Raw genomic sequence first — 22,529 nt, forward strand, 5'->3', positions numbered from 1 at the left:
TTTTAAACCTACCCCAGCCAATAAAACCAAATATCAAAATAAACTGAACTTAAAAGCAGACTTTCCAATTGTTGTTACCAAAAAGTACTAAACTGACATTCTCAAAAATAATGAAGCGTATCTAATCACATTGTTCCCCCTCGAATATTAATTTTTCAGCAATATCAAAAAGGCTTTTTGTACCATTGATAAATTTTTGTTGTTCGATCATTTTTCAGTTGTGAGCACTGACCTCATCCCAAAGCTTTCCTTTATATAGAGAACAGATCCGGACTTTGGAGCTGACTCTCCATTCTCCATTTGAAGCTCTGCTTGGTTTGAACTTCACAAAACAAATGCTGGGTACCCCCCCCCCATTATGTCCTGTCCTCCCTTTCCAGCCTCCTTTGTGTTGTCTTCTTCAATTAGATTGTAAGCTCCTGGAGGGTAGGGATTGTCTCTCTTTTTCTTATTTGTAATCCCGGCCCTTAGCACAGTGCCTGGCATATAGTAATGACTTAAAAAGCATTTAATGAATTGAATTATTGAATTATGATAATACCAGAGCTAGAAATATGTCATGCTAGCTGCTGCGTAACATCTCTCTTGTGAAGTTACACAACAGCCTTTACATGATGTCCAGTCCAAATGAAGATGAGTTAATGAAATCCAATTTGGGAAGAATATCTGTGATGAGTTCTGGAACCTACCTCTCAAAAGGTAAAGTCTTAATTTTAAACTTAAAACGTAACGGAGCTGGTAAAAATATTTCAGTACTTTCACTGGGTTTTAAAAAAATCAAACTCAACTAGAGTTTGTGGTATTTTGTTTTTGTTTTTTTTAATTACTCTTTGAAAATACTTTCTTAAAAATTTTCTCTAGGGACAGCTAGGTGGCACAGTGGATAGAGCTCCGACCTTGGAGTCAGGAGGACCTGAGTTCAAATCTGGCCTGAGATATTTGACACTTACTAGTTGTGTGACCCTGGACAAGTCACTTAACCCCGACTGCCCCACAAAAAATAAATAAATAAATAAATAAATTAGGGGCAGCTAGGTGGCGCAGTGGATAGAGCACCTGCCCTGAAGTCAAGAGGACCTGAGTTCAAATCTGGCCTCAGACCAAACACTTGACACGTACTAGCTGTGTGACCTTGGGCAAGTCACTTCACCCCGATTGCCTCACCAAAAAAAAAAATTTTTTTCTCTAAACTTGAGCAGGTTAGACTCGACAGATTTCTGATATTATAGATTTCTCTTTTCCACATTATGCTCTCTTTTTCCACCAAAAGTTGATTTAGTTTGCTTAAAAACAAACTTCAGTTCTTACCATAATGTATTCATAGAAGCTATCTTAGAAAAACTAAATAGCAAAAAAACCACCACCACCACAGCAACAAAAATCACTTTCTCCCATATGCTGTTTTGTTTAAAAAGCTGATATAAACATGCAGTTAATCTTGTTTGTCCCTGGATAGTGGTAGCACATGGGTAAAGTAAAATATTGACTGGTTTACTATTTATTGACAGGCAGGGAATGAAGGCTATATGAAATTAAGTAGGACCATAGGACTACAGATTTAGAGGCAGAAAAGACCTTAAGTGTCATCTAGAGGGTAACTAGGTGGCACAGTAGATAGAGCACTGGCCCTAGAGTCAGGAGGTCCTGATTTCAAATCTGGCCTCAGACATCTAATGAGTTGCGTGACCCTGGGCAAGTCACTTAACCTCTCTTTGCCTCCCAAAAAAGTCATCTAGTTCAACACCCTCCTTTTACAAATGAGGAAACTGAGGCCCAGAATGGTGAAGTGATATGCCCAAGGTCACATACATAGTGGAAGAGAAAGAATTTAAACCAAGATCCTCTGCCTTCAAGTTCAGAGCTCTCTCTATGGTACTAAATCTATGTACTTATCTATCTAGGAAACTTCAGGCGGGCAGAAAGATAAAATAAGGGAGGAGGGGGACATGTTGATGAAAAATAAACCTAAATTCCAGGTCAGAAATCTCTGAAATCTCACATATTCACACAAACACAATATTTTAACCATGCCCGCTGATTTTTTTCCATCACTGTTTTACTTCACCGTTTTATCAGCAGGCATCTTAGAGCTCACCATTATACCAGCAGCTCCTCACTTTAGAACAACATGGTTTTCACACAGTAAATGGAGCTAACATTTTCTCATTCCCACTTAGTAACTCATTCCCTCACTCACTGTGGCAGCAGCGTGCCTGGGAAAAACTCACTCCAAAGGAACACTGCCGAGTCATAGAAAACCTGTGCCAACAGATTCAGGAGAACACCTATTTTAAGTCGCCTTTGATGTCAAGGCCAAGGTGGATAAAGCTTGAGGGAGAAATACCTACCTACAGAAATGGAAGTTAGAAATTAAAAGACAGAGGTGAAAGGGGGGGGGGGGGAATCTTCAGAAGTAAAAGAGAAATTATAAGCATGTGAAAAATTAAGTTTTGAGGGGGGGAAGAGAATCCATGTTAATGCTAAGTTATCATTTCAGGGGTCTCTGAAGAAAATCGAGCCTTGCAAAGAACTCTGTGAGGCAGGAGTTATTGCAATGCTTGATTTAAAGTCAGCAAAGAAGCATTTCCATGATTTAAAAAAAAAAACCTGACATTTCTATAGAGCTTTAAGGTTTTCAAAGCACTTTATAAAGTACAAATGGAGTGATGGCAGTAAAAGGTAAAGAACAAGGGGCTAGGAAGTTCAATAGAATGAGGATAAAGAGGAAGTAAGTGTCAGTGATTCTATGCATATGAATCCTATGCCTACATTTTCAGACACATTCTCTATATGTCAAGTAGTAAAGGGTCCTTTGTTGGTTAGTTGTTTCAGACAAGTCCAACTCTTTGAAACCCCACTTGGAGTTTTCTTGACAAAGATACTAGAGTGGTTTACCATTTCCTTCTTCAGTTCATTTTATAGATAAGAAAACTGAGGCAAACAGGGTTAAGTGACTTGCCCAAGGTCACACAGCTAGTAACTGAGGTTGGATTTGAACTGTCTTCCTGACTCAGGGCCAGGCATTCTATCCACTCTGCCACCTAGCTGCCCCCTGGAGAAGAATCTAGGAAAGAGTTATTTTCAAATAAGAGCTTTGAACTTGTTTATAGACAAAATAGAAGAATAATAATAGCTAACATTTATACAGTACTTATTACACGCTAGTCACTGTAATTTGATCCTTCCAATCATTTGATCCTTGCAATCACCCTGGGACATAGATGCTATTACCATTTCTATTTCAAAAAACAGAAAACTGAAGTAAACAAAAAAGTCTGGTGAGCAGATAGATAAACTAAAGGAAGGGGAGGATGTATTGATGGGAGCAATAAGGATGAAGAGCAAAAAGTCAAGTGACTTGTCCAGGGTTTCAGAGTTAGTGAGTCTCGGAGACACTTGAACTCAGGTCTTCCTGACTCTAGGCTCAGCACTCTACCCACTGCACCATCTAGCTGTCTCAGTAAAGAAAAACAGGAGAAAAAGAGCAAAAGAATGAAAAGAGAGAAGAAAGGAACCCCACACAGACAAACAAAGAGGTGAGAGAAGATGAGGGCAACGAAACAAGTAGAAAGGTTAGCTTTGGAAGAAATGAAGAAACTTTCAAGACAGAAAAGGGAGAGGATATAAGTTGTAATGAGTTGATTTGTTAATACTGATTTAGAAAGAGTGGTGATTTAAAAAAAACAAACCTGAAATCTGCCTAATTAAACGGCACTTAGTTCAAGTGAATTCTCAGAAGAAAAAGAAAATATGTCAGAGGTCGGAGACTTCTGCTTCCGGAAGCCAAGATGGTGGAGTAAGATGTGAGTCTCTCTTACTCTCTCTTATTAACCCCTGAAAGCCCAGAAAATACCACCCCAGGAAAAACCCTGGAACAGTTGAACAGGAAGAAAGATGGGGTGCAGCAGTCCAGTAACCCAGTAGCTTGAGGGATTAACTGGAAAGGCCTCTCTTATCCTGGGGGAAGGGGAGCAGTATAGAACTGGAGGCATCCTAGCAAGCTAATGGAAAGCCACACCTCAGTATACTAGGAAAAAATCCTGAAGCCTAGGTGGTGGAGCAGGCATTCACCAACACCTGGTCATCAAGTGCCTCATTGAGGGTGGGGGAACCAATGGAAACCAGCTCAGAAAACCACCAGGTACCTTTCTACAGCAACCTGCTCTCCTAGTACCTCAGCAAAACTAAGGGAAGCAGCACTCCAAGGGGCTGCAGGCAGATAAACACCCTACAATATCCATCTGAAAAGAGCTGAAGAAAGCAAAAAGAAGGAAAGGCCTGGGTGAGCAGGAAATCTCCTGGAACCATACTACCCAATCCTTCCCCTAGAGTTCCAGTGTTGCTGATTCCAGCCCAACACCAGGTAAGTTGCCAGAATCCTACAGCCTCCAACTGCCAACACTGGAGGCTCCAGCACACAAAGCCAGTGACCAGGCCCTAGGCTCCCAATACAAGAAGCTTGGGTCAGTGCCCTCTGCTCCCCAGTAGGAGAGCCCAATCTCTTTAAAAGCCAAGAAATAAGCAAACACCATGAGCAAAAAGAAACGTACAACAGATACTTGTTTTGGAAAGAGTGAAGATCAAGGCAGAAATTCTGAAGAGGACAACATTGACAACAAACCCCCATCTGGAACCTCAAAAGGGAATATAAACTGGTCTGAAGCCCAAACAGTCTTCTTAGAAGAGCTCAAGAAGGATTTTAAAAGTCAAATGAGAGAGGTAGAAGAAAAAATGGGAAAAGAAATGAGAGATATGCAAGAGAGAGTCGATAGCTTGGAAAAGGAAGGACAAAAATTAACTGTAGAAAACAAGTCCTTAAAAAATACAATCGGCCAACTGGAAAAAAAGTACATTGAAGAAAACAAGTCCCTAAAAAATACAATTGGCCAAATGGGGAAGGAGGAACAAAATCTAATAGAAGAAACAATGTGTTAATCTAAGCAAATAATACACTATGACCAGGTAGAATTTATACCAGGAATGCAGGGCTGGTTCAATATAAGGAAAACTATCAGCATAATTCATCATATCAACAACAAAACTAACAGAAAACACATGATCATCTCAATAGATGCAGAAAAAGCTTTTGACAAAATACAACACCCATTCCTATTAAAAACACTACAGAGCATAGGTATAAATGGAGACTTCCTTAAAATAATAAATAGCATCTATCTAAAACCTTCAGCAAGCATAATATGTAATGGGGACAAGCTAGAAGCATTTCCAATAAGATCGGGGGTGAAACAAGGATGTCCATTATCACCACTGTTATTCAACATTATACTGGAAACGTTAGCTTTAGCAATAAGAGAAGAAAAATACATTGAAGGTATTAGAAAAGGCAAAGAAGAAACAAAGCTATCACTCTTCGCAGATGACATGATGTTATACTTGGAGAATCCCAGAAAATCAAGTAAAAAACTACTTGAAATAATAAACAACTTTAGCAAAGTTGCAGGCTATAAAATAAACCCACACAAATCATTGGCATTTCTATATATTACCAACAAAGCCCAACAGCAAGAGATAGAAAGAGAAATTCCATTTAAACTTACTGTAGACATTTAAAAATCTTTAGGAGTCTGCCTCCCGAAACATACCCGGGAACTCTATGAACACAATTACAAAACACTTTTCACACAAATAAAGTCAGATCTAAATAACTGGAAAAACATCAGTTGCTCATGGGTAGGAAGAGCTAATATAATAAAAATGACAATTCTACCTAAGCTAATTTACTTATTCAGTGCCATACCAATCAAACTACCAAAAAACTATTTTATAGAGTTAGAAAAAATAATGAGATTCATTTGGAAGAACAAAAGGTCCAGAATATTAAGAGAACTAATGAAAAGAAATGCAGGGGAAGGTGGCCTAGCCATTCCAGATCTTAAATGGTATTATAAAGCAGCAATCATCACAACTGCTTGGTACTGGCTAAGAAATAGAGTGGTGGACCAGTGGAATAGGTTAAATATGCAAGACACAGTAGACAATGACCATAGTAATCTATTATTTGATAAACCAAAAGACCCCAGCTTCTGGGATAAGAACCCACTCTTTGAAAAAAACTGCTGGGAAAACTGGAAAAGAGTATGGCAGAAACTAGGCAAAGACCAAAATCTCACACCATATACCAAAATACAGTCAAAATGGGTACATGATTTAGACATAAAGGCTGATACTATAAGCAAACTGGAGAGCAAGGAACAGTTTACCTGTCAGATCTATGGAGAACAGAAGAATTCATGACCAAACAGGAAATAGAGAACATTACGAAAAGCAAAACAGATAATTTTGATTACATTAAACTGAAAAGTTTTTGGACAAAGCCAGTGCAACTAAGATGAAAAGAAAGGTGGAAAACTGGGAAAGAATTTTTACAACCAGTCTCTCTGATAAGGACCTCATTTCTAAAATATATAGAGAATTAAGTCAAATTTATAATACAAGCCATTCCCCAATTGATAAATGGTCAAAGAATATGAACAGACAGTTCTCAGATGAAGAAATTAAAGTCATCTATAATCATATGAAAAAATACTCTAAATCACTATTGATTAGAGAAATGCAAATCAAAACAACTCTGAGGTACCACATCGCACCTATCAGAATGGCCAACATGACAAATCAGGAAAATGACAAACGTTGGAGAAGATGTGGGAAAATTGGAACACTAATGCATTGCTGGTGGAGTTGTGAAATGATCCAAATTGCTCTCCAAAATGGGAGAGCAATTTGGAACTATGCCCAAAGGGCTATAAAAATGTACATACCCTTTGACCCAACAATAGCACTTCTAGGGCTATATCCTATCCCAAAGAGATCACACAAATGGGAAAAGGACCTACATGTACAAAAATATTCATAGCAGCTCTTTTTGTGGTGGCAAAGAACTGGAAATTGAGAGGATGCACATCAATTGGGGAATGGCTGAGCAAGTTGTGGTATATGAATATGATGGAATACTATCGTGTATAAGAAATGATGAACAGGCTGACTTCAGAAAAACCTGGAAAGACTTGTATGGTCTGATGCTGAGTGAAGTGAGCAGAACCAAGAGAACATTATACACAATAACAGCCATGCTGTGTAATGACTAATATTGATAAACTTAACCCTTCCTGGCAATACAAGGATCTAAGATATCTCCAAAGGCCTTGTGATGGAAAATGCTATCCACATCCAAAGAAATGGAAGTTGAATTGCTACTTTTTTTCTCTTCTGTTGAGTTTTGTTTCCTCTTTCTGATGGTTCCTCCTATTGGCTTTAATTTTTACTTACAACATTACTAATTTCAAAATATGTTTAATATGAAAGTATATCAGATTGTGTGCCATCTTGGGGAGGGTGGTAGGAAGAAAGGGGGAGAAAAATTTTAAACTCAAAAGCATATGGAAATGATTATTGATAAATCAAAATAAATCAGTAAAAAAAACAATGTGTTAAAAATTAGAATTGAGCAAATGGAAGCTAATGACTCCATGACAGAGCAAGAATCAGTCAAACAAAAACAAAAAAATGAAAAAAAAGTAGATGAAAATGTAAAATATCTCATTGGTAAAACAACTGACCTGGAAAATCGATCCAGAAGACACAATTTAAAAATTATTGGTCTACCTGAAAATCACGATGAAAAAAGAGCCTAGACAATATCTTTCAGGAAATCATAAAGGAAAACTGCCCTGAGGTCCTAGAACCAGAGGGTAAAATAGCCATAGAAAGAATTCACCAATCACCTCCTGAAAGAGATCCCAAATTGAAAATGCCAAAGAATATAGTAGCCAAATTCCAAAATTACCAGGCCAAAGAGAAAATACTGCAAGCAGCCAGAAAGAAACAATTTAAATACCATGGAACCACAGTCAGGCTTACACAGGACCATGCAGCTTCTACATTAAAAGGCCATAGGGTGTGGAATATAATATTCCATAAGGCAAAGGAGCTTGGATTACAACCAAGGATCAACTACCCAGAGAAAATGAGCATGATCTTTCAAGGGAGGAGATGGATATTCAACGAAATAGGGAATTTCCATACCTTCCTGATAAAAAGACTAGAGCTCAACAGAAAATTTGATCTTCAAATACAAGACTCAAGAGAGGCATAAAAAGGTAAATGGGATAGAAAGAAACAACATGTTATTAATAACGGCAAACTCATGTAAAGAGTTTGCCCTCTTTACATCCTTACAAGGGAAGATGACACTTGTAACTCTTGAGAACTGTATTGTTATTACACCATGTTAAAGGCGTATACATAGAAGGGGTAGGTATAAATTGACTTTGATGTAATGATGAAAAAAATCTAATCAAGTGGGTTAAATGGATCCAAGTAAGTGAATTAATCTGATCTAACTACGAAAAAGAAAAGGAAAGGAGGAGGCAGACAAGGGTAAATTACATTACAGGAAAAGGCACAAAAACCTATTACAGCAGAGGTAAAGAAGGGAGGGAAATGAGCATTATTCCAACCTTACTCTCATCAGATTTGGCTCAAGAAGGGAATAACATAATCAGTTAGGTATAGAAATCTAACATATCCTACAGGCAGTAGGAGGAAGAAGGGGAAAGAAAAGGGAGGGGGCTAATAGAAGGGAGGTAGAATTGAGGGAGGCGGTGGTCAAAAGCAAAACATTGGTGAGAATGGAAAAGGAGAAAGGAGAAAGAAAAGCATAAACGGGGGGGGGGGGGGAAAGATAGAGAGAAAGACACAGATAGTTATCATAATGTGAATGTGGTATATGAATGTAATGGAATACTATTGTCCTGTAAGAAATGATGAACAGGCAGACTTCAGATAAACCTGGAAAGACTTGTATGGTTTGATGCTGAGTGAAGTGAGCAGAACCAGCAGAACGTTCTTTGCACAAACTTTTGGAAATACATATGTTTCTTTTTTTAAAAATACATTTCTATTTATTTCATCAAATACTTTGCAATTACATATTAAAAATTATAAACATTCTTTTTTAAAAAAAATTTGAATTCCAAATTCTTCCTCCTGCCCCTCCTCCATCCCTTGAGAAGGCAAGCAATATAATATCAATTATATATGTGGAATCAAATGCATATATATTTCTAATGTGAAAAATTTCCACTAAGTACTTTACAAATATTATCTCATTTACCCTCACAAGCCCATTTTATAGATAAGGAAACTGATACAGATGAGGTTAAGTGACTTGCCCAGGATAGCACAGCTAGTAAGTATGAGGTTGGATTTGAACTCAGGTTTTCCTCACTCCATGTCCAGAGCTCTGCCTATTTTGTCACACATGCACATCCATACCTTGATATAACACCCAGGCTTGTAAACACCATATAGATTAAAGGCTTCTACAGCACAAGATCCCTTAAATACTTCACCAACTAAAACTCTTTAGGATAGGACACAAAGATGGAACCAAGTTGTCATAGTCCATCCCAGTGTTATAGCAAAACATCATAGAATAATTTCAGAAATAAAATAAAGAATTTCAAAATATCACAGAATAATTTCAGAAATAAAATGATAATTTCAAAATATCACAGAATAATTTCAGAAATAGAATAATTTCAAAATATCAGAACAATTTCAGAAATAGAATAATAAATAATTTGAAAATATAGAATGTCAGAAATATTAGAGATCTTAAATGCCACCTAGTCTAATCCATCCCTGGAGGAAGAAAAACAAAAAGAACTTCCATCTATAAAAGATAGTCAATCACTCAGGCTTTACTTAAAGACTGTGAGTAAGAAAGTACCTACTATTTCCTAAGGCAGCTTATTCCATTTTGACATCGTTTCAATGGTTCAGGAAATTTTTCCTTGCATAAAGCCTAAATATGCCTCTTTACAACTTCCAGAGTGCCCTTTGGGACCAAGCAGAACAAGCCTAATCCTTCCAAATAACAGCCTTTTGGGGGACTTGAAAACAATTATATCATACTATTTCCACCTCCTGATTTTCTCTTCCACAGTTCCTTCAACTATTCCTTATATGGTATGAACTCAAGGATTTCCACCATTCTCGTTGCCCTCCCCTGGATGCTCTCTAGTTTTCAAATTTCTTCCTAAAATATGGAACCAAGAACTGAACGTAAAACTTAAGTAAAAAAAGATAAGCACTTGGTTAGTCCTGAAAGCTCGGCCTCACTTAATGCAGCCTCAAGATGGCACTGTTGAAAGTAAATGCCAATAGACAATGCCCATAGACCAGAGAGAAGCCAAACAAATTGCAGTCCGTTAATGGGATGGGAGTATTACTGTGCTGTAAGAAATTGTGATATGAAAAATACAGAGAAGCATGGGAATAAATATTAACCATATAAAGTGAAATAAGCAGAAGCAGGAAAACAATATGCAAAAAGATAACAATATTGAAAACAAAGGCTGTATAATTATAATGACCAAACCTGTCACCAAAGAAGATATGACAATGCACCCACCTCCCATCCCTACCTTCTTTGCAGTTGTCAGGCACTATGTGTGTGCCTTCATAAAATGACTACCAACAGAACCAGGCAATACTTTTTACTTATACAGAATTAATTAATGTGGAAAACTTAAAATTTACAAAGTGTCTTTTAGTGACTATGTTTTCAAGTGGGATATGATCCTAATTCCAAACATCCACACAGTACAGGAAATTATTCCCACCCAGGTTTGTGGGGAGGAAAGAACATTCATGAAACATTTGGTAGCTGGGAAGAAGTTTAAAACTTTTTTTTTCCCTTAGACATAAAATAATTGAAAGTTCTATACTCAAAGTCCAGAGACAAGGTTTCCCAGTCCTAGGTTTCTCAAATGAGCTGTATGACTCTGAATGAATCAAAACTTTTCTGTACCTCAGTTTGCCTCATCTGAACAATGAGAAAGATGAATTAGTTTATCTCTAAGGTCCCTTCTTGCTCTGATACTCTATGATTCCATGTTTAGAGGTAGCATGAACGAACAGCCTTCAGGGAGACAATCATATAATCCATAGATTGACTGCTCCTACAATAGGAGAGACTGTTGCCGAACAAAGATTATAACATGCGATGATAAAAGCAGGTGGTAAAGAGGCTTTAAAGTTTTTGCCCCTTTGGCACTAGACACCCTATCTCATTTTCTAGCTTTTATGCTTCTATCTATCACTGGCCATTCTGAATTTGCTTAACAGTTTTTTAGGATCCAGACTTTTCTATTCTAGTCATATTACTGCCCTCTGCTGTGTTCATTCTCTTCTTCCTTCATAAAGTCACAATTTCAGAATTAAAAGGGACATTGGTGGTGGCTCATACCTGAACAAGAATCCCTCCTACAAAGTACTCAACAAGTGGTCATCAACCTATACTAGAAGACATCAAATGAGGGGGGGACCCAATACCTTCCAAAGTAATGGATTTCATTTTTGAATAGCTCAAAATCTGGGGGTAATTGTTCTTTACATAGAGCCTAAATCTATTCTCCGTAGCTTCCATGTACTGCCCCCTAGTTCTGCTCTCTGGAGCAAAGAACTAGCATAATACCTCTTTCAGAAATTCTTCATTTTGTGAACTTATTAATCATCAGATACTAACATTTTAATAAGCAAAGAATATGGATTGTATAAAAAACTTGTATACATGTTTGCTATATACATATACATGTGTGTATGCATGTATATGTACACACATATAACAGACATATATATGGAGTATCCCAAAATTCTTAGTACAGTTTTAAGCTTTAATAACTTGAGAAGTATAGATGTTACAAATTATAAAAAGCACTACTTTAAAGTTAATTATTGATATTTCTTTTCACATTTAATTTTGTAAATAATATATCCATTAGACTTTTTCTTTTGGGGGGGTCACATCAAGAATATCACGTATGCAGCAAAACCTTACTCTTTGGATGATCTTGAGGCTAGGATTACAAATACAACCCTTTAAGTCACTGAGGAGCTACTGATAAAAGATTTTTATTTTTCTCAACATTCAAAAAATCAACTAGATTGATATATAGCACAAGATAGTAATTATGTTGAATTTTAGTAACATCAATATTTTAAAATCTTAAATCATTAACTGTTCACTTTTTTATGTTTGTAGCATTTATACTTATGAAATCATCAAAATTTAAAACTGTATTAAGACTTTCAGGGTACCTTGTACATTAATAATAATAACAATAACATGAAAATCCAACTATTTCGTCAGCTACCATGACCTTGCTAAGACTCCTCTTCAGATAAAGTATCCTTAGTTTCTTCAAACAATCCTGGTTGCCCATCTCTGGAGGATGTCATGCTTACTAGTGGCCATCCTCAAATTAGGCACACAGAACTTTACATAATATTTCAAATCTGGTACAACCCAGGTGGAATATAGTTATTTCTGTCAATGCCACTGTAATCAGATTACATTTTTTTGCTGACAGACATTTTGCATTAATAAACCATTTCATTCTACATGTCCAAGATAGGTGCAAAAATTTTGAGCTGAAAGGTAACACAGAAGTCATTTAGCACAATACCTTGATTTTGCACATAATGAAAATGAATTCTAGAAAAGAAAATGATGACCCAAGGAAATAAGAAGCAGGACCAGGATGTGAACAGAGTTCAGCTGATTCTAAAGCCAGTGTTCTTTCCACTAAACTGTGCTGCTTCTCCTTTATGTTATAAGCAGTGATTCCTGGTCGGGGGAAAATATCCCATGATGTACTTATCGAAGTTTATAGTCCACTGAACCAATGAATAAGCCTGGTGATTAGGGAGGTGTCCCTGAATGAACAAGCCAGGGAAGCTTTCCAGGCAGTCAGGATGGCTATCCTAGAATGTGTGTGCTCCCATTATAACTTTGAAGAGTATATACACAGGGTAATCCAGTGTCTTCAACTGAACAAGCATTAATTAAACACCTACTCTGTGCCAGACCCTGGACTAGATGTTGAGGATACAAAAACAGAAACTAAGCAGTGCCTTCCCCCAAGGAATTACATGATCCTGAGAGGGAATAACATCCTCATAAATCAGTTAATACAAACTATGCACAATGTACACAAACCGAGGTACAAGGTACAAAGTAATTTCAAGGGGGAGCATTGAGAACAGGGAAGATCAAGAAAGACCTCATGGAGAAGCACTTGAGCAGAGTTTTGAAATGAATTGGAAACTGATTCCAATAGGAATGGTGGTGGTGAGGAAACAACCTTCTAGACGTGGGAGAAAGCTTATGCAAAGGCAATGAGGTAGGAAATGGAATGGCATGTATAAGAAATATCAAAGAGTCTAGTCTGGTGGAGAGGCAGTGAGGTGGCACAGCAGAATGTGCACTGGGCTTGGAGTCAGGAAGACTCAGCTTCCTGAGTTCAAATCCCACTTCAGCTGTGTGCCCCCGGGCACACAAACCCTGTTTGTCTCAGTTTCTTCAAATGTAAAATGAGATGGAGAAGGAAATGGCAAACCATTCCAGTATCTTTGCCAAGAGAAGCCCAAAAGGAGTCTTGAAGAATCAGACATGATTGAAATGACTGAACAACAGCTAAGTTGCTCAGAATGTGGAGTGAAATAATGTAAACCAACTTGGAAAAAGACTGGAGACAAATTGTGAAGGGCTTCAAATGTCAAACAGAGAAAGGTTCATTTTATCCTAAAGAAAATTGGGAGCCACTGGAGTTTCTTGTGCAATAGAGTAGCATGGTCAGAACTGAGCTTAGGTGTATCAGTTTGGCAGCTATGGAGACAGCATACTGTTAAAGGCTGAAATGGAGGACATGTAACCAACTAGGTAGTGACTGTAATCATCTAAGAAAAAGTTAATGGTGGTCCATACCGTAATGGTGACTCTATGGATTGAGCCATGGCGACAAAGATATCCTAGAGATAATCATGGTAAGACTTAAAAATTAATTGGAGATAGAAGGTAAGGGAGAGTTCAAAGGTTGGATAGTTCATAGGTCAGGCATTGGATGCCTAGAAGCATAGTATCCATGACAGAAAAAGAGAAGTAGGATATAAGGGTGGATTTTGGGTGGCAAGATAATGAACTTTGAAATGTTTGAGAAAATTACAGGATATCCAGGAGAAAATACCCATCATAGGTTATGATGTGTGACAGAAGCTTGAGACAGATGAGGGTTAAACGTGTAGGTTAGGGAGTCATCTACACAAAGATGATTAAATTTCTGGGAGATGGAGAGATATGAGGCAGAGAAGGGCCCAAGACACAGTCCTGGGGTAGCCCCACAAATAAGGGAAGGAACATGAATGATGATCCCGCAAAAGACACTGAAAAGCAGCCAGACCCGTGAGAAGAGAACTAGGACAAAGTAGCATCATGAAAACCTAGGGATGAGGTAGTACCCAGAAGGAGAAGGTAATTAACAAAGCCAAATGCTGCAGAAGTTAAAAAAGGATAACATCTCTTTCTGTAAAACTGAGGGAAAAAAGACCATTCTATTTAACAATTAGTATCCTTCAAGAGAACACTTTCAGTCAAGTTGTGGGGTCAGTAGCCAACTTACTAGAAGCAAATGGGAGGTTAAAGAAGCAGAGATGAGTGCTTGATCAAGGAGTTTGTTGTTTGACTTTCTGAAATTTAAAGCCATTCCCAGTCTGGTTCCAGCCCACCTTTTGAGGCTTAGTACATATATACTACCCTTCATACTCTCCATGTTCTAGCTCCATTGACCTAGTTTCCATCTTTAAGGCACAGCACTCTATTGCATGCTTTTACATAGGTCTGTTTGTGAACTTCCTAATCCAACTCATAATCCAACACTGTTATCTGTGTGACATTGGACTATTCATTTACTTAAAGAAGCCTCAATTTGTTTAGTCTTAAAATGAGGCATTTGTAATAACTCATCTCTAGTTTAAAATCCTATGACCTTTTCGTACAACTCAAAAAAAAAAGTCCATTTATACTTTGGGTTGTTAGTGAACTTTTATTTCCTCTACAATTTGCTTCATTTTTCATTTAGTTTAGCATTTTTAAGTGTCTGTTTCAATTAGAAACTTGATGTTCACCATAGAGAATCACACTATGGTAAATAATAGTTTTTCATTTAAGAATGCTTCTTCTCAGCCAGCAACACATTCTGAGCATCATTATACAAAGAGTTTCACAACACACATAAGATTCTGGTAAACAATAGTCTGCTAATATTTCCTGCTGTTAATCTGGTAAGGATGCAGGACATAAAGCTAAAGTGTGTTGTCAGAGTAAAATGCATGTTGTCCATGTAAAACAGATAGCAGAAGAAAAAGAACATTTACAAGAAAATTACAACTTAAAACCAAGCTACTCTGTATGTTCTTAATGGTTACTTTTGAATAGAATGATTATTTAAGAATTTCTTAAAATCTATTCTCTAAAAAACGGCCTTAATATGCCTTTAAGAGAACTCTACAATATGTACTAAAACCATTGTATGCTGTTGATTCATGACAGTTTCCCAGAAGGCAGCATAATTATAAAAATAAAAGAGGGTAACATGATAACAACAAACCGTCATTTTTATAATACAAACAATAATCTGAGACTGTTGTACTAGATCATCTTCACATCCTACAAACCTATTATTTCTCACAAAGATTTGCAGCACTGTCAGCTGACATGTCAGTGTAGAAAATATTAATTTTAAAAACAAAATATACAAGAAATAATTATTTTCTAAAAACTTATTTTAGTTGGCTATTTTAAATGGCACTTGAATGGAGGGAGAAAAATTAGTTATTAAATGTATAATATACACATTAAAGAACTATAATTCAGAATTATTTTTAGAACAAAATTTTAATTAAATATTTAAATAAATATGTAATAAAACATTTAATTTAATAAAAATATTTTAAACAAATACAACTACTTTAACAGAAAAAATTTTTTCACAAGTGGCATCAGAGCTTTCCTCCCTCCTCACACACACACACATATCCCCCAAGTACAAATGAATGTCTGATAAGAACAAATCTATTACAAGTAATTATACATCAAGTGATGTTTTCAGGCCATTTCCCTCTGTTTAGTTGAGCATATAATAGTCTGGATTAGTCTTTCAAATTCAGGCAACATATTTCAAAGAAAAAAATCTTTTCTAGTGTTTACATGTTTTAGTCCTTCATTCTTGCTCCTAGATTTGTATTATGTTTAATATGACAAAATAATATCTAATATACAATAACAATAATGCCCAGGATCAATTATCTAACACTTTCAGGACCAGAGTTAGATCCATATGCCAAATGTGAGTGACATCTTATAACATTTCCTCTATCGAGGACACCCTACATTAATACTGTTTGAGCTCAATCCTAAAAAGCCAGTTCTAATCTGGGGGAGGGGGGGGAATGATTGCTAAATACCGCTAAGATTGATGGGTTAGTTCTAATTCTGGAACTGGAACAAATAGGAATGTGTCTTCTTTGTCAGAAGGCAAGTCCCGGCTAGGGCTAACACTGAGATACCATACTGCTGGGCTCTAAAGATTTAGTATTCTATAGGTAAAGAAACACAACCTTATCAGGATATTACTTCTGATATATGCCACACACATACACAATGCAAATGCATTAAGTATTCGTTAAAAAAAAACAAACAAACCTAGTTTTAAAAAAAGCTATTGCATGGTATTAGCAATGGATACTAAATATCAGGCACAGAGATTGTGCCAATAAAGGAATTATGCATTTTTCATTAAAATAATATTGACAAGACAATTTGAATACAAAAAGCATAAATCAACTTTAAAAAATGACACTGGCAAGAATTTGCATTTGTTTATTTGAAGGAGAATTTAAAATGAACTCCATTCATCTAAAGAAATGAAATATTTAAAAACCATTCTAAGTCCCTTAGGCTAAGATGATAGCTGCTGTGACTTGTACTGTAATCAGTAAATATGTTGCCAGGACCCCAAATAATAATGAAATGTAATCTTACAGTATACTGCATTAAATTGTCAATTTAGGTAACATCCCTAATATCAAGTATTATTAATTCTCCTTGATCTGTGTATTACTAAGCAGAAATCCAGCAGACACAGTCTACCATACCAATTTTTTAAAAATGGATCAACTCTACACTTTGCTGGGGTATTTTGATTTAGAGTAATTACTAAAAATCGTTCATGTACCTTACAAGATCAATCTAATGAAAGCACTGGGATCAAAAATGGGTTTGTATGCTATAGAATTAATATTTCATAAGAACTATAAGCTTCTTTTTATAGTTTCCATTTATCAAAATCAATGGTTAGGGTTGGCAATGCATCAGCTCTTTGTCATTCATATCTGAAAAAGGCAGCAGGGAAAAGTAGGCTGATTCCAAGGTCTAAGTGTGACTTTTTATGGCACCCACTTTAGGAAACAAATAGACTATTAGAATAGAACACACACAACAGTCGTTCAACAAAGTTATTTCATTTGTTGATAAGACATCTCCACTCTTCAGAACAGTTCATGCTCTAATGTCTAATCTGGACATTTTAATTCAACAATTCCAAAGCTATCCCTGACCTAGATTGCAGGATACAATCACTAGGCAACTCTAACAAAGTAGGACACTTCTGACAAATGAAACAGCAGGAAGTCAGAGTTCAAGTTCACCAGATATAACTATCTATGTACCACCAATAGTCATCTTATTCAATATAACAGAGAAAATGAAAAAAAAAATCCTTTATGTGACTGAAGCTTTCTTGTGAGAAAACAAGTCTCATGGGTTAAGTCTCATGCCAAACTACAATAACCTCTTCAAGAATAAACAACAAATATCCCATAGTTTATCTAACAGGTTATCTAACTCTGCTTTGAGAAGAAGAAATAGAAAGGGAAGATCAGGTGGGTGCCCATTCTTGTTTTGATGGAGAAGAAAAGCAAGTTTTAGAAGGCATTCTAGATTTTTCTGTTTCCTTTCTTGGGGGAGGGGGGGCAGGAGATGAGAAAAGAGATGAAAGGATAGGATGAGGGATACTTGCAGAAAGAGGAATAAGGCAGGTTATTACACTCTTCTCCACTTCAAAAACATGGTCCCAGCATTATTCTTAACAGATTTGTTTAGTGTCAGTACAGCAGATGATTATCTGAATTCTGTTTTTTAAAACTAAAAACAATTCTCTGGAGGTAGTTGCTCTTTCAGACTTAATTTTATGCTAATAGTGCTCTTAAGACTTCAAATATAAGACATATTAATGCAAAACTATTCACAGCATTCACCCTGAGCTTCCCAAAAGAGTGTAGGGGGCATACCACACGTTGGTTATAACTCCATAAACCAATTTTTAACATTTCTTAGGTTCCGTTCCATTTAGATAATTAGAGTTCTATTACATAATCAACTACAGAAAATTGAAGCAAAGATGCAAAATGAGAGAACAAGCAAGGAATTTAAATGGGTAGGAAAAGTAACCAAAGCAATTAGTGAAAATGGATTCTGAATTCTGTCTCCATCTATATATCTTGAGCACAGCATTATGATCCATCCTAGGGAGCACCTTAGTTTCTGTATCTGTTCCTAATGCCTTGGATACTTCCAATACCTGTGTGCATGTCTATTTGTACACAAATAGGCACACATCTGATGATGTTCCTGTGATAGCATCTATAGTTTGTACTTTTTAAGAATAGTGCTGAACGTGGGGCAGCTAGGTGGCACAGTGGACAGAGCACCAACCCTGGAGTCAGGAGGACCTGAGTTCAAATCCGGCCTCAGACCCTCAACATTTACTAGCCCCATGACCCTGGTCAAGTCACTTAACCCCATTGCCTAGCCAAAAATAAATAAATAAATAAAATAAAATAAAATAAAATAAAATAAAATAAAAAAGAATAGTGCTGAATAGTACTTAGTAAAACATAATGTGTGAACTTTGAAAACACAGTGTCCCTTCATGATATTCTAATGAAAGTATATTTATCCTATCTAATGTTATCAGCTTAATATCATTAGGTAGAATAGATATCATCAAACATCTACTGAATGCCTACTTATCTACATGTAGAACAATGAATCAACTATTATTTATTTCTGTTGACTTTATTGACATGTTTCAATGCTTAATTTTACCTTCAGAATCACTTATTTTCAGTCATCTCTAAAATGTACATGACTTTAAGGGATTCCTATTGCCCAGAACTGATTTTCAACCAAGGTTCTCTATAAAACAGTTTAGTTACAAAATCACATTACTGCTGCAGAAAGGATGAAGAAAGTATTACAAAATAAGGTACTACCAATTAAGCACCGACAAATTATTTTAAGTGGGGTGAGAGGAAAGGTCCATATAATAAGAGAAGATTTCTTCTTGGATGAATTTCTATTTCTTCCTTCCTTCTGTTTCTATTTTCTTAAAAACAATTTGACTGAACATTCATAGACTGTAGAACCTTATATTTGGTAATAGAGGAAAATATTCTACATAGGGCAGCTAGGTGGCACAGTGAATAGAGCACTGGGCTTGAAATCAGGAAGACTCATTTTCCTGAGTTCAAATTTGGCCTCAGACACTTATTAGCTGTGTAACCCTGGGTAAGTCACTTAACCCTGTTTGCCTCAGATACTTATCTGTAAAATGAGCTGGAGAACAAAATAGCAAACCACTGCTATATCTCGGCCAAGAAAATCCCAGATGGGGTCACAAGGAGTTGGACATGACTGAACAACTAAATAATTCTACACAAAAAACCTTACATTTATCTGCTATTGTATAAGAGATAATAGAGTGACCTGTGGGGTGTTTTTTTTTAAGTCATTAAAAAACAAATTGTGTCACTCCGGACTTTGTTAATAAATGTGCCTCTTTGTATGTGGCAGATCACAAAAGTAGATAAATAAGAGCACAGAAGAATTGGCAGCCCATCAAGGAAACTTCTTGACCCATTCTATAATATTCCAGAATACACAAAAGTGTGAGTTGAGTATTTTAACAGAAGCACGCTACTTCCCTATTCACCACAGCCCTGAGCTGACTTATATTTTATTTGACAAGTACTAGAAAGCCAGAAATGGTGTATGTATAATTATTTTCAGAACATATCTAGGCTTGTAAAACTCCCACTGATTTCTGACAAGATAGCAATAGTACCTTTGCTGAATTTTCTGCCTCACCCCAATTTTTCTATTGTCAGAAAAAGTATATGGGCTGTCTTTCTAGGTTCATTTTTCTCAATCCTGGTAATAAAGACATTCTTGGTAATACAGACAATTGATTTATAACTACTTGTGAAACATAAATCATCTAAATAAAATTGTCTGATGACCAAGAACCCACAGGTTCTTTTTTTTAATGTTCAAAGTAAATAACTTCCTTTCCCTTTTAACCAAATTGTGCACCTTTTTCTAAATGAGTACCTGATATGAATTACTAATATGAAAAGTTTCCAAAAGAAAAAATAAACAATTTCAAGGCAAAAACATTAAAATGGATAGTTAAGGGAAGAACTGTCTTAATTTTTAAATGACATGCATACCTGAAAAATACTATCTTATTCCAACAGCTTATCTCCAAACTAAACCTCCCAAACATTTTGGGTGTGCTCCCTACCTAGACCATAGAGAACCATTAATAGGCCAAATGCCCTTACAACAAACAGGATAACATTTCTGTATTGGGGGGGGGGGAAATTGCCAAACCATAATTAGTCAATGGTTCATTATTCTTAATGTTTTATACACCAAAATTAGAGCACATTAAGAAAAGTAGCATGAAGTCAGTTCATCATAATGTAATAGGATTTAATGGATGGCATAACTGAATGATAATTTATTAACTAGGACCTTGGTGGCTCAAAGCACTCCCAAAGTATATAATTTACACAATAGGATATATTTTACTTAGTATTAGACCTTATAACCTTATTACTTATAAGTAAATGTCAGTAACATGCCTTGATTTTTTTTCTTTCTAGTTTTTATAAATACGTCTTGAAGTTTGCAAACCAAGAAATAAGTAATAGCCCAATGTCAAAAAATATCAAAACTGTGTTGATATATGCCTTTAAGGTTTCCTAGGTAAGAACATTACTGTAAGGATGACTCATTTTATAGTAACTTTAAATGGGGCATTATTTAGTAATTCATCCTCTAAAATCACAAAAGATTTTATTTTATAGAATTTAGTATAATCTGTTTACAATCTACTTTCAAAACCTCAAAGTTTCTTTAAGGAGATTAAAAAAGGGTCATTGGGAAAGAAGTTCAAACTCCAAGTACAATCTTTATGTAAAAACAAGACAGTCAAGGTATTTTACACAAGCTTGGGCAATGCATGATGCCTCTCAGCTGGCTTAAGGATGGTTTCAGCAGTCTTCTGTCTATTGCTTCCAGCAGGCATATTTGCTATAAACTGTTTTTATATTCCTGGAGTACTATTTTGGACAATTTCTCACTCATAAACTACATAAGATCTAATACAGATGAACCACATTACCCTCAAATATTGTCATGACATCAAAACTTCATCTTCTTAAGTATAACCCTCAATTTAAAAAAAAAAAATAAAAATCTCCAATTTTGAAGGAATGGTTTTTGACTTAAGTAGTATTAATGGAAGAATGGCTTTAACAAAGAAATATTATTATAATATTATACAATATTATATAATAAATCTAGTATAAATAGCATAATATAATTTTAATATGCCAGCATAATAGTATAGTACAAATGGTATAGCATATTAAACAATAAATCTAGTATAAACAGTATAATATAGCATAAAATAATTGCATAATAACATATTATACAACATTATGCAATAAACCTAGTATAAATAGTATAGTATAATAGCATAATATATAATAGCATAATAGTATGGTATAAATAGAATAATAATATACTTTGTATAATAAATATAGCATACATAGTATAATATAATACCATACTATTATATAATGTTATACAATAGCCAAATTCATCTTTTGTTCAATAAAACAAATCAATGAATATGTTCTTCTGAATGAGCATCATCATCTCCACGTAGTAAAGAGTACATTCAGGTTAACTTCTGAATTAATTCAAATTAATTGAATAAGGGGCAGCTAGGTGGTGCAGTGGATAGAACACCGGCCCTGGATTCAGGAGGACCTGAGTTCAAATCTGGCCTCAGACACATAACACTTACTAGCTGTGTGACCCTGGGCAAGTCACTTAACCCCATTGCTTAGCCAATAAAAAAAAAAAATCAAATTAATTGAATGAACTAGACAAATCAAAGAATGAAAAAAGATCTTGACTCTGCTTTAGAAAGAAACTAAAAATGACCAAAGTAGATTTAAATGTTCTTATCTCTCCATGGGATATCAATATTATGGCTTAACAGCTTTTGAGAGAACTAAAATTACAACTATGTAAAGCCTTATCTTAAGGAGTTTGGCAGAAGGAGTTAAGTAGTGAGATGGATAGAACTCTGGGCCTGGGGTAAGGAGGACCTGAATGCAAACCAACCTTAGGCACTTAGTTAACTATGTGACTGTGGCCATGTCACATAATCTGTTTTTGCCTTAGTTTCCTCAACTGTAAAAAAGTAGCCACTACCACCTGCCAGAATTGCTCTAAGGATCAAATGAGATAT

The 22,529-nt window shown here is 35.9% G+C and overlaps 1 protein-coding gene across 10 annotated transcripts in view; it reads right to left on the reverse strand.

Moving 5' to 3' along the window:
• Nucleotides 1–22,529, reverse strand: part of LOC114031785 (band 4.1-like protein 3) — a 291,289-nt gene that overhangs the window by 68,073 nt on the left and 200,687 nt on the right. The gene's annotated exons all lie outside the window — the stretch shown is intronic.

The sequence above is a fragment of the Vombatus ursinus genome, unplaced genomic scaffold, assembly GCF_900497805.2.
Source record: "Vombatus ursinus unplaced genomic scaffold, bare-nosed wombat genome assembly UNPS02015255.1, whole genome shotgun sequence".
NCBI lineage: Eukaryota > Metazoa > Chordata > Mammalia > Diprotodontia > Vombatidae > Vombatus > Vombatus ursinus.